Below are 21399 nucleotides of genomic sequence, written 5' to 3' on the forward strand. Positions count from 1 at the left end.
ACGATTGCCAGAAAAGCGCGGAGAATAAAACCCGATGCTTTTTTGTTTATAAGATATGACAGGGCGCTTCCAATGACACCGGATGGTAATCGGTGGATCATAGTGGCTGTGCATAGACCCTTCGACACGCTACGCCGCAACAGCTGCTTTTACCAAATGCTACCTCACGGGATGCAGTCTTGTTTCGTCCAGCATCGCTTCATCCTTCGACGTAGCGCAACCTCGAGACCACCCGCCGTGGTTGCTCAGTGGCTATGGTGTTGGGCTGCTGAGCACGAGGTCGCGGGATCGAATCCCGGCCACGGCGGCCGCATTTCGATGGGGGCGAAATGCGAAAACACCCGTGTGCTTAGATTTAGGCGCACGTTAAAGAACCCCAGGTGGTCAAAATTTCCGGAGTCCTCCACTACGGCGTGCCTCATAATCAGAAAGTGGTTTTGGCACGTAAAACCCCAAATATTATTTTTATTGGCGCAACCTCGAGACCTCCTTAGCGATGGAAGTCGCGCCTTCCTCTCCGCAGTCGTCGAAGCTCTGCTTTCGGAATGCCAGATTATTAATCGAACGAGCACGGCATACAACCCGCAGTCTAACGGGAATTGCATCACGGTTTAACCGCACTCTCGGTGATATGCACGCGATGTACGTGGCATCCGATCCTGGTAACTGAGACTGCGTTCTTCATTTTTGTAACGTTCGCGTACAACACCGCTATACAAGCTACTACGTGATTTTCACCTTTATTCCTCCTGTATGATTGCGAGCCTTCGCATACCATCGACACTCTCCTTCCATACCGTCCTGACTTTCTGAGTACTCACCTGCGTACGAAGCAGCCTGGCTGCTTGTGCAGAAATTGTGCAAGATTGTGCCGATATCATCGGCGATCGTCGACGATTTGTGCACAATTTCGTTTATGTTCACATACCTGCGTGCCAGCGACGTCATAGGGTTCTCGTTTACAAAAACTCGGCTTATCAATAGGATAATGCGGGCGCACGACATCCGAAGAAAGCGACTCTCTGCAAACACCGGAGATATGATGCGCGTTTCTCGACCAGCCACACCTTGTCCACCTTTTCTCTGGAGTGGGGCGCACGTCACCTTTACCAGCTCGATCCAGAAACTGGTTGGCCCATTACTCACGCGTACTGAACGCGGTAGACTACTAATACTTTCCATCACATTCACATAAAAAAAATGTATCTTATTATCTACAGGATCGTACGAGCCATTCTTTGTGCACGGGTCGCAGTAAAACGATTAAAAGAAGTGACAGTCATAATAACTCTAACAAGTATTGCTTCTAGCGGCAAAACCTTTGGGAAGAAACTGCCGCAAGTACCTGTTTCCTCTGCTTCGGTTCAACCGATCTTATTCGTTGACGTTATTGCAGACATCAACTTTGGTATGCAATGTCTTCACAGTACCTCACCATGTACGCATACCTTGCGTTTGCGACTTGTAATTTATGAAAGCCGGATTTTCTGTGCTGTTATCTTACACGCTTAATTTGCCGTTGATTGTAATATTTCTTTTTTCACTTATGCGCTCCTGCTGGACCTGTAGTGTCCAAAAGTAAAAAAAGAAAGCAAACAAACATGCCGAACTGTATTCATATGGAACTGGAAGGTATTGCGAAACGCATACGCGCGGGCCTTTCGTCTCGACTGCAGTCATATGCAAGCACAGCGCTGCAGCGGGTGAATTTCGATTAGACTAATTGAAGGCCAGAGGGGAGAGCTATCCAGCACTGTGCTTACAACAAAGGTTTATTTACACCGATTCAAACAAAACAAGAAGATCGGGCACTGATACTAATAGAGATGTCGTAGCAGGAGAGGCAGTGGAGGACGACGAGTAATAAGTTCTAAAAGCAGCTCGATATTAATATTTGGCACCTGGATAGTGTATGCATAGTTATACCGAGAAATCTTTTTTTTATAGGTTCGACAGGAACATATGATTCACATTTGTTTGTAAACTCCCTTGTTTAAAACCTCTTGCGTGTGACATGCGCGTTCAGCAGGCCTTTTTCCAGCGTCACTAAGTTGTACGTAGTTGTTTCACTGGTTGGTGTTGTGTCTGTTGTCTCTTTAATGACATATGCCTAAATGCGGAAGAAACGAATAGGCGCAGTAAGACAAATTTGTACACCCTCATCTTGGAGGCGACGACCGCATTTCGCGGAGTTGACGTTAGGTGACGCCACAAAACTGCTCCGTAGCAAAGAAGGCGTCTTCGCAAAGGTGCCCAGTATCGAAGCGTTACTAGTACATGCACGTCAACGCACACCTAGCCAAGCAGTGATCGATGGGCCGTAGCCCGTCAATCAGCGTTAGGGTGTGCAAGAGAGCTTATTGCATAATGGCTAGTTGTTTCAACGCCAGTCTCATGCGAATAGCCATTCTCTATCTGTTTTGTGAAATAATCCAGAAAACTCCCAACATAGCAGGACGACATCTATTGCCCTAGGTTGTTTTAAATGGATAAAGGTTGCTCACTATGGTATAAACAAGACTCCTTCAAATGCGAAGCTCTTGCAGGATAAAAAACATTGGTGTAGAGTGAGAACAGATTGCTGTAAAACACGCATGAGCAAGAAAAAACTCTGGGTTTGACCACGTCACTTTATTAGAACTCGCACATTTTCTGTTTTTCAGGATACAAAAAAAAAAAAATCCACCTGTGCAATGGAGTGACAGTACGTACAATTTGCCGTGATATGCCGTGAATACCATAATATGCAACATTTCGTGATTTTTCAAAAGGTAATATTCACACAAATAAAGACAGGTTAATTAGCGCGCCTATACAACAAGGGCATATCCGAGAGAGGGAAATGGCACCGAAGCTTGAGAAGTGAACCAGACGCTCGTCCAGTTTGCTACCCTACCCTGGGGTACAGGGAACCGGGGGAAAGCGGTTTAAGAGATGTAAGGGGTATTCGGTCACGCGTTCGTTTTGTTTGTTCAAATTATAGCAGGAATTTCAGTGTTTTAAGAGCAAAAAAGAAAAAGAAAGCCGCGGTTGGGAAGTACTGCAGCGACGCAGGGATTATATCTGAATTAAACTTTTCACAACATACTCCACTATCGAACCAGATATAGACCCTCGGAAATATATTTCCAAGCCTCATTACGTTTGACACCGGCTGAACCATGAAAATAGGATAAAAGAAATAGCCTGCAAAACTGAAGTGTCTATAACATCATTTTTCCCAGAGCCATAAGCAAATGGAACACGTTACCATACGATGTCGCAACGACTCTCTCAAACGAGGTATTTTCGAACTCCATACGCCCACTGAAGTAAGATAGTGCTTTTGTGTGTGTGTGTGTGTGTGTGTGTGTGTGTGCGTACGTGTGCGTGTGTGCGTGTGCGTGCGTGTGCGTGCGTGTGCGTGCGTGTGCGTGCGTGTGCGTGCGTGTGCGTGCGTGCGTGTGCGTGTGCGTGCGTGCGTGTGCGTGCGTGTGCGTGTGTGTGCGTGTGTGCTTGTGTGTGTGTGTGTGCGCGCGCGTGTGTGTGCGCGTGCTAGTGTGAAAGTGCTCCGGGTATGAGTCTTGTTTTCCCGCGTTCGTTTTTTTTTTGTTTCCTCCCCACCCGCTGTAATGTCTGCGGGCGCTGTGGCTGTTGTGATAAAAAAAGGGTATGTTGATTTAAAGGGTCCCTGGAAGGGACCCTTTAAATCAACATCTATAGACGAGGTTCCTGTGAACATGTCTGCCAAACATTATTTCACTACATGCTGCAGGGGATTCACAATCTCCTGTCAAAAGCAGTGAAAAATGGCTTGCCTTCTTTGCAAAGTCTCCATGCAGCTGTGTAACCAGAAGCCAAGCCCAACAACAATTGTAGGCTGATTTCGTGAATGCGAGAACATGCTCACTAATACTATGATTGCAAATTATGAATTAAACGAAAAATGTACAAGTGTGCGTTCTCAGGGAGACAAAAAAAAGCTATTTAGTTTTTGTGCTTCCGGTCTACTTATGTAATCCAGTTGCGCGTAGCTGCTACTGCTGAACGTGGCCTCCAAGATCGCACCAGCACGTGTAGATACCGCAGCCGCCACGGGGTGCCGCGACGAGCGCTCTCGTTCGCCAGACGATCATATACCCGCTTGCGCTGATTTGTGTTTGTAAGTGACGCAGCTCCAGGTGCCCTACCACACACGCCTGAACCGAAAGTAGCGTCGAAAAAATAAAGGAACTAAAAAATTCCCCGACCATTACGATACTCTCTAATGCGAAATTTGAGTGCAGCTCTATACGTGTTTTTATTTCGCGATATATTGGTCGACGCATTGCATGAGCCGACCTCCGCTCATACAGCGCTTTGTTTTCATATAAGGCATCGGTGACGTCATGGGTGAACAGACGACGCGCGCTACTCTAGCGCCATCGCGTAGCCATCGACGCCGCGGAGCCCGTCTTGCGCGGCATTAGGATTTTCTTCTCACGCTTTCGCCATACCCTCCTCACCCGCGTTCCGCCTCACGGTTCCGTTCCACCCTCCTCCTCCGATTTTCTCTTCGCGCTCTTTTCGCTATAACAGTCTTTCACCCTCCCCTGCTCTCCGCGTTTTCTCTTTCATACTTGCTGCGCTCGTTCGCTCGGTTACGAGTGAACGCCGACGCCGACGATCGCTGCACGAATTGGCGCCTAAGAACTGCGCTGAAACAAAAATATTTTGAGCAGTGACCCCTTTGTTCCCTTGCTGTCCTCCTGCCACGCTTTCCAGTGTGCTAGCGGATCCGAAAGAAGAGATAGCAAGCCGCGCATCAGTGCCATAACAACCTAAACTCCACTTGAACGATTCGAAAAAGAAAGAACATTTGTGGCAGGAGATTCGTGAGGTTACTAACTTTAATATTGAGGCCCTTCTTTGATCGGTTTGAAAAAGTGCTTCAGGGCCCCTTCAAGAAACTGCAGCATCGTATGCGTCACTTAGTAAGCTTGCGATGCATGATACATGCCTCCTACATGACGAGTTTCGGCGATGGCGGTACTGTGTGCCGCCGCATTGTTTCTATGTTAATCGCAGTAACGTTGACAGCCATCGTAAACTGAAGCATAACTGCGAGTCGGCCTAGTTGGAACATATTCATATTGATACTTTTTGTGCGCAAACAAACAGGGACGAAGAATAGGGGCAACACAAGGACGAGCGCTTCGTCCTTGTGTTGCCCCTATTCTTCGTCCCTGTTTGTTTGCGCACAAAAAGTATCAATATGAAACCATCGTAAGATGGTTTTTGCCGATTTTTGTCTGTTTGCAAGGTGTATCACCTGTAACTAAATTTTAGTGGGTTGTATCACCTGTATCCCCAGTGCATCCAGCGTACCAACCTACCAGCGGTAACCAGAAAAAAAAAAGAACATTGCGTACGCAGCTGCGTACGTAATGAAAATGAACAAGATAAAATGAGCAGGGAAATTCGCGAAGCCTTAGAAGTAGAACAAGAAAACTACAACTGTGTGAGCATGCCTTCAATCATGCTTACCAATGCTGAAATCACTTTCGCGAGGAATGCATAGGCACACAGAACGTATTGATAGAATAATAACAAAAAAATACGCGAGAACGCGATCTGATCGGATCTGCTCTAAGCATAGTTCACGCAGTAGCAATGCGCTGTTGTGTGCTTTATAGACTGGTATGATTCGTACTTCATGTCCAGTGTTTCGTTTGGTCTCCATTGCGTCTTACAGTACTTAGCGCAATAAGAATGAATAGACACCAAGTAGCCTAATTCACATCTCTTCTTCGTGACATAAGGCTTGGGTAAGATTGCGTGACGGCCGACATGTATGCGCAGAACGAGCGAAAAAAGAGAGAGAGAAATAGAAGACAGAAAAAGCTGGGCTGTTAATCAGACACACGTTTGCTTTTCTACCCTGCACTGAGGGAAGGGGTATGGCTACGAAGAGAGAGAGAGGAGCTAGAGAGAGCAGTTTCTCGCACATTTGAATGTTCGCACTGGCTCTGCACACGGCTGCCACGACCTGTAGACTTGAGGTATTTCAACAACGCTTTTGTAAATTTCTGTGTCATCGACGCGTGCGGCCATGGTTGAAAGGGTAAAAGAAAGCCATGCCCCCTAGCCTGCACCCGAGGATCACAAATGAAACCCCACTTACAGAGAGAAATCCAGTTAGGACAAGGTATGGTGCGTCTAACAAGTAGGTTAATCAATTGCGGTAAGATCTGCGAGAGATATTACCCCTCAATGCTGCGGTCATTGATGCCTGCGGCGCAGACACCAAGCTACCAGTATTTCAAGCAACAAAACAAGACAGCTTACCGCGTCTAAAATGACCTTCTGCACCAACAGGCTGCTCACGTCGAACTGAGTCTCTGCGACTTTGTACACGTATTCTCTCGCGTCCAAAGGAATCACCCTATGCTCTTGAGTGGCAAGAAATAACCTTCTCAAGGGTTTGTGCACTGCCAGAAACTTGTGCATTTGGTATCCGCACGGCTCCATCCTCAAGTGTTCGACGAACGGTCGAACGTTGGGAAACTTCCTGAGGGAAGCGTGAGGTTTCTCGAGGCCGTCGTAACAGACTCGATTGCGCTGCAACGCGCACTGGAGACATTCGGATAAGTTTTTCTTAACCAGCCCGCGATTTCCGTCCCTCGCGAACGCTAATTGAAGCTTGTTTATCAGTGATTGTGTCGACGCGTAGCCCGGTCCCCCTTTTAACTCTTCGTGGCCCACCGTGCTCGCAACGACGCAAGGGGCGACTTCGCGTCTGTCAAGGGCGTCCTCGAGTTTCTGCAACGTGTCTATGCGAGAGGAGGGACGCCTAAGCGTTACGATAGACGTCAGCTCGCTGCGGAAGTAAACGGAAAGCGGGAGTATGGCGACAAGCCATAGACCGAGAATGGCACTGCGAAGCATGGCCATGCGACCGACGACGTTGGGCCGAGTGGCCGAGGTTCCCAGCACAGCAGCCAGGAGGAACATCGCCGCATCGGACACTCGGCGAAGAGTTGACCAACCTTTCACGCCGATTCCTGCCGAGACAATCGCAACTAGCGCGAGGAGAGAAAATGTGGTTGCCACGAGTTTCCAGGAGTCGCCGGTGACTTCCCATAGCGTTACTACGCGGTGCGCATCCACACGAGAATAGAATGTGCTGTGCATGGGAAAGATGAATGGGAAATCAAATTCGAGTGTCGCACCCTCGCGTAAACATACCATATCAAGCACCATATTCCATCTGTTAGCGTATATCCCTTGCGCCATGATCGCGCGGTCGGAAATCTCCAGTCGCTTAACAGTAACGTTTTTCGCTTTTAGTAACGCAAACATCTTTCTAGCCCTCACGTTTTCACAGGAACTGACATTGTTCCTTTTAAACATGCCTTTCCGGCACGCCACCACCAACTGCTGTCCGGAAAGGCTCTTTGCGCTCGAGCGTTGTAGAATTCGCAGCTTCCCCAACATTCGCAAAGATCCAGGGTTAAGATCCACAGAAGATTCGAGAGGCCAGAAAATGCTCTGTACGGCGGTGGAGTTAATTCCGAGAACTCCAGCCACGTCACACATCGACAGAGCCGGCCACGAGCTCGTATTTACGTAAACGTGGAGTTGTGAGTGGTGTCGAACGAACAGCCAGGGGAAGCAAGCGAACCGGTCACCGCGCCGTAGCATCTCCATTGTTTCGAAAGGCTCTCCAGGATCTGCGGCGACAAATACCGGTTTTCTGCCGCGCGCGACGCTTCTTAGCGAATAAGAATGCAGTCCTTCGTCCATCACATGCCACGTGGTTATCGGTCCACCGAGCAGCCGCGCAAACGATGCGTGCGCTTCGTTCCACGGCTTCTCGAAGGACACCAGTATGACGTCAGCAATATTTGTTGAGAGCGAGGACACACTAGCTGGTTCGTCTCCTCCGGGCGGGGACTGAGAGGTAGTCACCCCGTTGAGAATAAATAACGCCAGCGTCACCGTCACCGATGTTGCGAGGCACCAGCTCATGCAGGTCATATCAGTGGTGTGCAAGCTGAAAAACAAAGAACCGTCTTGTGTCCTTATATTTGCCGGCGTACACGTCACCTTAACTATCTTTCAAACAGGAGAGAAGTGCAAAGGAAGATGGAAACGAAACGACGAGGAGCAGTCGAACAAGGAATGCCACAACACGTATTAACTTACCTGAGCGTTCACGCACTTTGCTAACCTGAGAGATCCTTGGTGTATCACATTTGAGGCTGAAACCAGTTGCAACAGAAGTTAGGCCTCGGTATGCGCACCTGAAAGACGTTGCCAAGAAATTAGGTTACGACACCTTTCCTCAGCTTCGCAATAATGCTACCTATACACTGCCGTTCTACGCGACTTCAAAACACCTTGCCAGTAAATTAAGTCGCCACATGCTTTAGAGTGTAACAAAAAAGAGGCTAAGCTTTCTAAAACTTAACTTGAATAAAAAGTTTACTGGTCTACTAGTAGTCTGCGACATCAGTACTGCGCTTATTAGTCTATATCTGACTGAAGCAGAGCGGACACTCGCTGAACTTAGCTGCAGCTGCTGCTCTTGTAGTCCACTATTTTTACCACTGTAATTATAGACCAGAAGTGTCGTAAGCGCTTCTGCAAACAAACGTTAACCGCCTGTTGAAGCTGAGGCAGCACGACACAAGATAAAACAAAAGCTGCATACTTCTCCGTACTGATACGTATATTGGTTTCTGCTCGTCGCCGAAGCCCCACAGAGCAATATGAAGGACCACTCCGCTTTACAATGAGAAAGATCATTACGAACAATGTGCATTCTTCACTGCCATCGCTTAATTACAAGCCATACTGGTACGGTTACCTTTCCATCGTCCGGGTATGACAAGTGCTTCAAAACTACAAGAGTGCTCGCCTTTCGCACTTTCATTTTATATCGTCAGGCAATGAGTTCTGAAGGGGTTGCACAGTTCTTCTGTCTGTTCTGAACATCAACGTTTATGCGGAGATGACCCTTTACAAGGAAATAAACAGAGCTCATAAAAAGTAGCAGATCATATGTGTCCGTAATGTCTTGAATGAATGTCGCTATTCGTGCGGTCCCGGCGTGGTTGACGCGCTGGGTCTTCTTGACATTCCGGCGAAGTCGTCGCTCAAGATGACCATGGAGGCTATACAAAAGAGAGGATTCTGGTTGGCTACACCACAATGAGGGAGGGTTCCTATATCATAGACTGATTTAGATTCACCGGTGTCCGAACTAAACACCAGCCCCGACCCGGAGGCCAGTATCTCAGTCTGAATAAAAAATAACGTTTATACCACCAGCCCCTGCTGGAACTAAATAACGAAGGTCCAATGACTACAGTCACTTCGGCTTCAATGGTTCAATAGGAATGCGTTTACTGCTCAGCTCTTGCAAATATGTCTGATGAATATGGCACCTCACTAAGATCACCAAAGGAAGCATTGTCGGTTATACAAAGCTGCGCATACTGCGATCGACCCTTGCAAGAGCGCGGTAATTGGGTGAACGTGAGCAACACTCAGTCATTCCTTAGTTCCAGCTCATTGTCTATGGCGAGAGATATCTTGCTTTTATTTTACAAAACTTATTTCAATGTAGTAAAATTTAGTGGCAGACTTACCCTCATTGCAGAGAGCAAACCACACCGGATTCTGAGCACCTACAACAAACTACGTTTGAAGTAACGCCTAGAACATATCCTTCCTGCCTAATGAAGACGAATAATGAAATAATGTTTAGCACACTGGCCATTTTACTACAGTCAACGGGTTTCTTAATAATATAACTTCTTCCTGTACAGCAGGGCTTGCTCTTGATGGTAGCACCTGATCAGTAATAAAACGAACACATAACTTGAGCGTATCACCATCTTAGCAAAAAATGTGGTTGGTGTGATGCGATCTTAACCTCAACGAAATGATCAACTTGACACAAATATGTAGCCATAAAAAATGTAATGTCACTGATAACAAACCTGCGGGAGACACCTGCACCAATGAAGGGACAACCTACAAAACAAAAGTGAGATGTTTTGAACTTTGTACAATACCCAGATTTCACAATAGAAAAATACATCTAAAACAAACTAGGTCAAGCTGAACCTCGCGGCTTGCCTTCACACCGAATACTTGAACAATGTCTGCCTCTCAAAGCGCATGCAGGTATTTGCTGAAATGTACTCATATTTTGAAGATTTTTGGCATTTGCAAAGTAGTTGATAGCACATTGAAACGTTTCGCAAAAGTAATGTCGTTTGAATATGGATGGCACACCTCACCGATTCACGGAACAGAAGCGTGACAAGGAAAAAAGTAAGCGTGCCAGCTCACAATAGGCTCCCTCAAAATTTTACACTCGCCGTGACGCCTGAATTCTGCGTGGGGCGTCAATACGATCGCAGTCAGCAGTGATACGGGCTGTCAACTCGCAATTACGAAACACGTCTTCAAACTCGCACAAAGCGCCGATTCGTTCTGCTGGGCTGTTAAGCGTCGTACAAGTGTCGTACACTGTATAAGACGATGAGCAAACCGAGAACAAACTGAAAGCTGGAGCCAATGTTTTGACAACTGGACAATTCCCTTTCAAGGTGTTTCGACAAGTGGACTTGTCCCTTTCAAGGCATTTCGACAAGTGGACAAGTCTCTTTGAATGCGTTTTTGACAAGTGGACAAGTCTCTTTCAAGGTGTTTCCACAAGTGGACTTGTCTCTTTCAAGGCATTTCGACAAGTGAACAAGTCTCTTTCAAGGCGTTTCGACAAGTGGACAAGTCTCTGTCAAGGCGTTTGGATAAGTGGACAAGCCTCTTTCAAGGCGTTTCGACAAGTGGACAAGTCTCTGTCGAGGCGTTTCGATATGTGGACAAGTCTCTTTCAAGGCATTTCAACAAGTGGACAAGTCTCTTTCAAGGCGTTTCGACAAGTGCACAAGTCTCTGTCAAGGCGCTTCGATAAGTGGACAAGTCTCTTTCAAGGCATTTCGACAAGCGGACAAGTCTCTTTCAAGGCGTTTCGACAAGTGGACAAGTCTCCTTCAAGGCGTTTCTACAAGTGGACAAGTTTCTTTCAAGGCGTTTCGACAAGTGAACTTGCCTCCTTCAAGGCGTTTCGACAAGTGGACAAGTCCAGCTATCGAAACGTTGGCTCCGGCTTTCGTCTTGTTCTCGGTTTGCTTATCGCCTCGAATTTACATCTTCAGCTTTCCCCGTGTACATTGTACGAGTCGTGCAATGTTCCAGAAGGCAGACGATCGCGTGGAATTGCACACGGCTCAGCAGATGTTATACGAGAAAACCAGTCAGGGTACGCATCGCCGCGTCCACCATGCTGCCTAGACAGGGTCACGTTTCCCTGCTGACTGTACTGATTACGAGCGCATGCATATATGGTAAGTAGCATAAAAGAACGCATAACCAGTCACCTAGATAAAGCCGCAAAAACTCGCAACGAGGCAGCGCAAGCGGGACGGGCTTGAGAGTGAATAAAGGCTCGTAACGTGTAAACGCGTTATGAAGATACCACTTTCACAGCCACCACTGTTCCTGCCATCACCATACTTAGGTAAAAAAAAAAAAACTGGATGTCGTTTTAATATAATTGAAGCACAGAGATAAAGCTTTCCATTTAAGGTCACTAAGTATTTCATTGAATTTGACAGGCGAGTGTTATGGGGTTTGCCGTAGCGCATTACTTTCGCACCGCACACAACTATCAAACACTGCATGGAAAAGCGTTATGGCTCCCGCTACTTTAACTTAACGTGTTTGGAATACTATTTAGGAAAACTGATGAAACGGAGGGCCAAGTGATGCTTTGTATGGCCCTCCTGCTGGCTCTCGCATGTGCAAGTACGTGACATCTGGCCAGGATTTCCCCGTCCGTGCGCGGCTGTCCAAGTCTACTTGAACAGACGCACGACAGCCCAAGCTTTTTCCGCCTCAGTTTTCTTTCTCGAGTAGCTTCTTGGACCTGTGTGACTTGCCACGATATACTTTTACATTTCAGTTATAGTGCACCCAGATGAGATGACAGCCTGGAAAAAGGAACTCACTTTGTTTGTCGCACTTTCGTCGAGGAGACAAAACAAAAGAAAACGTGAATCTGGTTGCTCTACTCTGCTATATCGGCAAATCGCAGCTGTAATCCTATAACTCCTCTACGGGCTTGGTAAAAGCGCTGCCATCTCAGAGTAATTCAAGCACCTTACAGAGTTTAGCCGCTGGGGAATTCGTACGCAGTTGCACCCTGTGAAAGCGTGAAAACGTGGCATACTCAGGATATTCCAGTCAAAACTACATATACAAACCAGTGCAGGCTGGAGGGGCTATGAATGCCACAAAACGTGGTCAATAACAATCAACTGAGAAGGACGGCGCAAAGACGTACGTCTTTAGGCCCACCTGCTGCTTTATGTTGACTTCCGGTATCCAAGGCGACCGATTCAGATAATACAATCGATAGCAACGACATGAAGAAGACATTTCTGCCACGGCTACGTTGATGGGCAAACAGACAGCAAGCTCCTACAGTCAGCTAAGTTAACAAGAGACATGCTTGGCAAAGCTATCCGTACCTACTCGAGGAAAAACAGTTCCACCAACCCGTCCTGCAATTCCGGCATAAAAACGGGCATTCAAGCGGTTAATCAATAGGCGTGATATAACTGTCGGGAAACTGTAAGAAATAAGTTTCAGAAAATAAAAAATAAACAATAAACGGACATTTTTTTTAACGTGATTCGAAACAGTTTGTTGAGAAACCTCTTCCGAATGGCTGTTATTCGATAACCTGACATGCACGATTCTTGTATTTAAAAAATGCCAGCTGGAAGTCACGCCCATGTCAAACTATTTTAAAACTTTAGCCAGGGGACAGACTAGTGGACAATATTATACGGACATGGCGATACCTGAGTAGTCCAATAGAAACGACAATGCTTTTCGTGAGCGTTAGTGGTGCTGGAGGTCTTTCTTTTTTTTTTATAGATATATAGCGCAGTAGGATTCGGTTCATCTAGAAAGCTTTAAAGATACGAGTGTTCAAGCACTCAGAATGTTGAATGTAATAAAAACACGCACGCACACGCAGACATCAATAAAAGGGAAAAAAGGCGAAAGAATGTGCACTCGAATCTCGGAGGCAACAGCTATAATTCATGGAGTGCTTATCTTAGATGGCGCCTAAAAGCTGCGCCGCAGGAAACTGTGTCTTCACAGCGTGCGCAAATTGCCAGCGCGAGTTTGTGAATGTGTACCTGAAGCGCCGATTAGTGAGCAAGTCTCAAAGTCAGCGCAAGCGGGTGCGAGGGAGAGCGTCTTTCAGTTGACGTCGTAAGCGAGCATCTTTTTTTGTGTTTATCCAAGCACGTTGGCAACAAAGATAGTCCCAACAATCTAAGTAAATATTACGCAATAACACTGTTAGCTTCAAAGCAAAATATACTGTTTTCTCACCGTGGTAGGAAGAAAATTTCTCCAGGTGCGAAGCTCTTTTCAAGAAAATCACTTGTCTAATAAGAGGAGAGGGGGGAGTAAAATATGGTAAAACACTCATAAGCATGTAAAAACACACGAAAATGACTCTGTTTCTTTATGCAAGCTCACTACATTTTTTTTCATTAGATTTTTCTTTTACTATTAATTTCGCATCTGGATGGCCGCGCAACCCTACATGCGACTACAGACGATTGCACATCTGTGTCGATGTCATCCCTACAGTGCACCAAAAGAACTTTCAACCAAATGAGAAAGAATGGACACTCGCCCTTTTACGGAAGCGAGTATCCTCTGGCACTAGTCGACATCGTTCTCATCACTGAAGGCTTGAGGACAAGTGGGCTGAATGACAGACTTTGAGGTGTGTTGCCCGCTACGTCGCACTTTGTGTATGCCTTGTCTTTATTTTTCTTTATTTCTCGTGTCTTCAATCTTCTTTGTTTTCATTTGTACCCTTATCCCCGCACAAGACAGCCCGCTGGTTTGTACGTTTGGTAATATACGTTGGCCCGGCTGTATTTCCCTGATATATTTTTCCTGCTATTTTTCTATCGTGAGAAGAAAAAATAGTTTTCCGCCCGGCAAAGAAAGAGTGGCTGTACACGTCATCTTGATGCGTAAAATTTGCAATCATCCACTCGTGGAGTGACATAAACATTGCGTACTTATTAAATGTCACCATCCGGACAAGTAAATATGAGCTTCAGTGCAAAGACCATCATTACATGTAACAGATAGCTTGCAGGTATTCTTAAAAAATAGTAGTAAAGGAACAGTGAATTCAGTAAGTACTAACCTATCCTACTGTAACATGGGGGACAACAAATAAACGTCACCTTACTTGTGCGCTTACGCATTTTACTAACAACATGTTTCTTCCGATCATCGCATTTGAGGCTCCAACCCTAGCAACTGAAGTTGCGCTTTGGTCTGCGGTCATGGAAAACGTTGTGTGGAAAGAAAATGCCAGTATCAATTGAACTAGCTGTTCGGTATCGACACAATACATGTTCCTTAAGCTACCATGGTCCTAGCGTGACAAAGGACGTAAGCCACGGCTGTCCCAGAATGTCAGGACGTAGCAGTGGGATGTGGCTGGAAGAGGTGAATTTCATCGCTGTTGTCAATGATGAAGATAGAAACTTTCATTGAAATAGGGCAAAATCACAAAATTTGGGTAGGGTCCTTAGTACAGCGCTCCAGTGCTGGCCGCCTGCTGCCTTCGCCTGCTTAACCAGACGACTCAACCAGCCCATTTAACTTAGCTGAACTTAAGGGATCTCTCACTCGTTGCAACAACTCGGCGCCAGGTGGCTATCGCATTGTGTATGAAATTATATTGCTACCTACATCCTGAAGCACTGAAAAAGCTCATATCTCTTTTCAATGCCATGTGGGCGGCTGGGTATATGCCGTCCTCGTAGATAGAAGTCATGCTCAACCCGATACCTAAACGAGGCAAAGACTCGGCTTTAGCCAACAGCTGCAGGCCAATAACACTAACAAGCTGTATGTGCAAATTGTATGAAAAAGGATAAACCGGTGCTTAATCTCTCTCCTGAAGAATAGCAAAATACCTGACCCTTTCCAGTGTGGGTTTCGAGAAGGTAGGTTGACGAGAGACCACCCTGTTCGCATCGAGACAAACATAAGACATGGGTTTATACATGAGGAGTTTTTACTTTCGGTATTCCTAGATTTAGAGAAAGCATACGATACGACATGGCGCTTATGAATTTTGCGGGATCTTTGCCCGAAGGGGATCCGTGGAAATATGTTAAACACATTAGAAAGCTACTTGTCCAACCACACGATTCGTCTAAGAGTGGGCAATGCTTAATCTAGAACATTCACCCAGGGGACTGGCGTGCCGCGAGCAAGTGTCCTTAGTTGCACAATGTCTGTTGTAAAAATGAACTCCCTCTGTACATTCATTCCACGCACAATGTTTTATTCTATGTATGTCGATGATGTGCAGAAAGGTTTCAAATCATGTAACTTGCGATCTGGGAATGACAGATGCAGCTTGCAATAAACAAATTATCTTGATAGACGGATGCAAGTGTGCCTAAAGTAAGTGTCTAGAAAAGTACGTGCATACTCTTTTCAAACAAAGAGTCAGGACACAAGCGCCAAAACTCACCTCAATCGAGAGGAACTATCTGTGAGCAGTGAACATAAATTCCGGGGAATAATTCTAGACTCTAAGCTTACCTTCATCCCCCAACTGACATATCTGAAGGCAAAACGTCTCAAGACGATGAAGATTTTAAAGATTCTGTCATGGACGAATGAGACATTGATCGAAAACGCCTCCTGAACTTGTACAGGAGCCTTGTTCGCTCTTGGCATGACTGTGGCGCTATAATCTATCATTCTGCAACGTCAGGCGCCCTAGAAATCCTAGACCGTGTGCACCACCTAGACATCCACCTAACGACTGGTGCTTTCAGGACAAGCCCTGTAGAAAGTCTCTACATTGAATCAAACAAGTGGTCACTCCGTCTACAGAGGTCATATTGCAGCTTCACATATTATTTGAAAGTAAACTTGAATCCTGTACATCCTTGTTACACAACTGTAAACGATGTGTCCGGTGTCCTACTTTTTAGCAGTCGGCCCCCAGTAAGGTAGCGCTTCTCGCTGCGTGTTAGAAATATCAGTGAAGAAATGTGTCGCACTTCTAGAACACTTCCTAATGTTTCCAGCAAAGCTGCCAGCGCAGTGGCAGTGGCAGCTCGTGAAATGTGATCTGTCGTTTGTTGAAGTCAGTACTCATGCTCCTGAGATGCACATTCGAATGCACTTCCTTGAACTTTGGTCGAAGTACTGCTGCCAGGAGTTTTGCGCCGATGCATCAAAGTCACAAGCCCGCGTGTATTATCAGCTGTTGGTCCGTCCTTCCCGGACTCTCGCATTGTGCATGCGGAAACAAGTATCTTTACGGCTGAAGCCTATGCAATATTATCGGCTGTGACGCACATAAAACAATTAAAGCTAGGAAAGTAAATTGTGTTTACCGACTTTCTAAACGTTTCAAAGCTTTAGTATCGCAAAAAAGCGCAAAAATTCTGTAATTATTGACTTTTACACACTCTTGTGCGCTGTTTATGCATGAAATCAACATCTCATAATATGCTGGATGCCCGAGCTCGGAGGTATCGAGGGTAACGTGCTCGCTGACGAAATCGCCACATCCATTGCAAAGAAAGATTTCAACTGTTCCATAGCTGTCCCCGCGATAGATGAGAAATCTCTCAATCTGGAAAAAATTAAGAGTCTATAGGCAACGCCTGTAGGATGTCCAAACCTCGAATAAAGTTCCTCTAAGTAAGCCACACTTAAGCACCTCCCCATCAATAATAAAATCAAGAGAAACCGATGTCCTGTTCTGTCGACTAAGAATAGGGCACACATGCCGTACGCCCAACTTCTTGCTGACTGGTGATGAACCTCCTACACGGGGTAGATGTGGTGAAAGACTGACGGTAATCCACGCCCTTGTGGAGTGCCGGGAAACACAAGGCCAGATGAAAAAGCACTTTCCTTTGGCATATCGACAAAGTGCAAGAGCATTTTGTCTGTGCGCGTACCCCCCAAAAATAGTGCAGATATCACGCTTGAAATCGGGAAGCTCGGCATTCATGAAGTAGCGAGGCGAAAATTCCGTGTCCTGATTGCTTCGCGGCAAACGATGTTTTTTTTTTTTTTAACGCGAGAAAAATCTGTATCGGATCGATCTGGGGAACGATAGCTTCTTCCGGTCTCCGACAAGATCGGCAGTTAGGTGTGTATAAAAGTGCCTCGTACAGACGCTTAAAATTTTGAATGTCGTACATATATATGCCTGCCGTTACCTATCGCACTCCTGGCGGGCAGGATCGCGAGATTCTGTCAGTACCGAGCCCTTCACCTTCGTGAAAGAAAACTGCGTATGCCGCAGAAGAATGCGGCACGATTGAAGTAGCTCGGGAGCATTCAGCTCTTTTTAATGCGAAAGCATCAAATGACCAATTTAGCGACAGAAACTGGCGTCTGCAGCAGCGAAACGGCTCTTAAATTCCGATTGGCTGTGACGTCATGTCACGAGCGCGCCTCGAAGAAGCAGAGTGGGCGAAACGGAACACCTGCTGCCTCGGTAACGGGTCAGGTGTTGCGTGAGGGGAGAGGACATCGCGGCGATACCACTCCACAGTCTCTCTCTCTCTCTAACACACTCTCTCTCTCTCGGAAGCCGAGTCGCGTTCTGTATTTCTAAAGCCCGGACCACACGTACGCTTGCGGACGCGCGCAAGCTCGCGTTCACGCGCCCACGCATGCGCAGATGGTGCGACATGGCTCGTACGCGTCGAAACGCGGCGTGAGCGCGGGGAACAGCTCCTCCCTGTTATCGCGCGCTTGGGTTGCCTCGCGTCCGCGCGCCTGGCTACGCACCTACGGCGCGGAACGTCCAACTCTCCGTGAAGCAGATTTATATCATGCAAGAAAGTGGTTCTTCTTTCCTTTGTGCGCTGATCTAGCAGCTATAAAATATAACAATTAAGTTTATAGATATCGAAGCATTTTGAAACACTATCGATAACAAAGTACGAAGCGGTGCCTACCAAGGCGTCTGTGAGTGAGCCCAGTGAGCGCGCGCTGTCGCGCGTCTTTGTGGATGCAAACCGCCATTACTCGCGAGGCGCTCAAGGCGCTAGGCGCGCGGACGCGAGCTTGCGCGCGTTCGCGAGCGTACGTGTGGTCTGGGCTTAAATCTCTCACACCCCCGCCAGGCTTAGCTGCTGCGCGCGCCTGTCACCCTTGGTGGTCACTGCTGCTCCCTCGCCCTCTCGTGGCGCAGGATGTCGGTGGCATGCGGCGTTGGCACCACAGGCTGCCGCTGCTTACTGGCTCGGGTATGCAGCACGTAGTCTGACGCGGCGACGCCGCAGGCTTTCACCCGCACCAACAACCCGCAGCAATTTAATCGCAAAACTCAACAAACCCCTAAGCAAAACACGAAAACATTAGTCGCATTGCAAAGCTCGAAGGACAGCTAAATGGCGCTAAATTGGACAATAATGCTTTTGTATTCAGAACTCATAAGAAGTGCTTAGGTGTCCTCGATTTTTTTTGTTTTTTGTTGCCCATGTATCTGCACGTTAGCAACGTGCTGGTTTCTGTTTTCAAACACGCAACTCTTCGAAAAGGGATGCAGGCACATTGCATCCGAAGGAAACGGATGAGGTAAAGCAGATGAGTTGATGTCCATAGCTGGACAAGGAAAACTTCCAGCTTATTCTCGAATGAGACTCAAGTTAGCGCCACCAGCTGGATCTGGAAAGCGCTCCATCCAGGACTTGTTGCTCCGTTGTGACTAAACTTGAATGCGTTATCACATACATGTGTGTCATGCATCTCGATCGTAGCGATATGCAGAGTCAAAGGGGAACAGCGCTTGATATACGAGGAAGACGAAATGAGGATGAAGTATGCACACACAGCACTGTGCATACAACCATTTCTTTTGCCTCTAGACCTGCTTTATATACCGATGATCACAAGAAAACAAGAAAAGCCGCGCCATTGATATACTGCTACACACAGTCGTTGAATGATAGTGACACTATAAGGTCAACAGAAACCCCGAATTCCTTTTTCGGTACAGGGAATAATCATACCTGATGACTAAGGAAATAATTTTCGCTTGTGATAGCAAGCAGTTTTGTTCGCACTAGTTCACAAAATCTCTGTTCTGAAGCCTGTTGCGTGCCATAAGGGCCTCCGAGAGGAGCAGTCTGCAAGCGTTTCAATTACGCCAATAAGACGTGCATAGTTTTTTCACAGGTATCTGTTGCTTTGTGTACAGCCTCTTGCGTGACAATCTTTCATAAAAAACAAACAAAAACAAAACAAGAAATGCTCGAAAAGACGGAAAGACAGATACTTAAATCTTAGACGAAACTACTGCATTTCACCGAGTGCAAATCAGATGGCGCCACCAAAGGTTTCCGGTAAAAACGCGGCGTCTTCATCGAAGCATGTAGTATCTAAGGCAACCTCGCCAACATTTTCCTAGTGAAAGAGCCGTCGATGGGCAAAAGTCAGCCGTACATCGTCGCAAACGCATGCAAGCGAAATCTGAACTTCTCATCGCTAGTTCTTTCAGTAACATTCTTAAGCAAAAATGGCTTTTATCGTGTGTTATTTGTGAAACATCTCAGGAATGTACTACCTCTAAACAATGAAATAAATGATGTAATTATTGTTTTAGGTTGCAAACAGATTGTATTGTGGGCTCACTATAATCTGTAGAATGCTTATCCGAGTGCGAAGCATTTCAGGAGAGAAACACAAGACCACTGTACCCGCCGTGGTTGCTTAGTGGCTATGGTGTTAGGCTGCTAAGCGCGAAGTCGCGGGATTGAATCGCCGCCACGGCGGCTGGATTCAGATGGGGGCGAAATGCAAAAACATGCGTGGTAGTTAGATTTAGGTGCACGTAAAGGTACCCCAGGTGGTCCGAATTTCCGGAGTCCTCACTATAGCGTGCCCGATATTCAGAAATTGCTTTGGCACGTAATACCTCATAATTTTTAGCAAGTTTATTGTGGTCATAGAAAACAGTCACACAGGCATAAGCAAAAAGGACAACAAATGAAAACACAGTGACATAACCATATCACACAATTCGAGCTCACTAGTCTTTATTGACATCATGACAAACCAAATTTTCTCGCAGGCAAGAAAGTGCGTCTATACGTGTCATACATGCTTTCGTAAGGTTCACGGTACGCATTGACACCCTCAGTTATATTGGCGTTTATGAAAGTGAGAAGCATTGCGTGTTCTTGAACAGCGAGTATACCGCCGTATTAAACTGGATTGGAGCTCACCTACGGCGGAACACACGATGTTCAGTTTACAGATATTCTTGAAGATGGTGGTACATAACCAGTGAATACATTCAGTACCAAAATACCAGGAGGAAAAAATGGAGAATAACAAACAAGGTTCGCATACCTGCAAAGCCGTACAGAGTAATGGCGTTCATATTGGTGGGTACAATATTATGAGACAGAAAGAACGCACAATGCATTATGTAGGAATGAGCGGAACAGAGAAGAGAGGAAGGAAAAGGAAAGCTAGGGATGTCAACTTATGCATGCGCACTTCGATACTCTTTGCCAGGAAAAAAAGGTTAAGAGGTGGAAAGAAAGATATGAACGTGAAGACGGAGGATGCTTGATCCGGAGCTGTACATAGAGAATTCAATCGGTCACATGGGTCTGTCGACGTCATGTACTGAAGCAGCACGTGTCAGTTTTTGAACTCGCCACCTGTGTGGCCATGGTATGAGAAGCTTTGTATTCAACAGTGATCTTTAGTTCCGGCCTAAAAAAGTGATAAGGAAAGGAAAGCGCTCGCCGTCGCAATTGGGACACACTCTCTTAATTGGCTCATTTAACAAAGTAAGTTGACGTCACAGGCGCTCAGGTGTGTGGGCGTTCTTATATTATCCGTAGAAATGACATTCACCCTTTCATATTGTCCGTGCAATGACGTCACAAAGCTTGAGCGGCGTGGCGCTGGCATGCTTTTCGACACGCACTAGCAGGTGTCCGTAACCTTTGCTCGCGACTGTACATGCAATCAGTGACAGAGGCCTCCTTCCGTCATTGGACGTAGGTTGATGGACACAGGTTGACGTGGACATAGATTGCCGTACTTAAACCTCAAGCGCGCCTACGGGAACACTGTCAGGAAACCTTTATGGCGATGTTTCATATCTCGCAATCCATAATTACAAGTCCCCATTCGGGCCAAGAGTCACATTACCATATTAAATATCTGTTTACTGACTGATGTACACTACAACGGTCAGGCTATTCGTGATGATTCTGATATTTTGCTGCGACAACTGCAAAGCTT

This window comes from Dermacentor albipictus, chromosome 9 (genome assembly GCF_038994185.2).
Source record: "Dermacentor albipictus isolate Rhodes 1998 colony chromosome 9, USDA_Dalb.pri_finalv2, whole genome shotgun sequence".
NCBI classification, from domain to species: Eukaryota; Metazoa; Arthropoda; class Arachnida; order Ixodida; family Ixodidae; genus Dermacentor; species Dermacentor albipictus.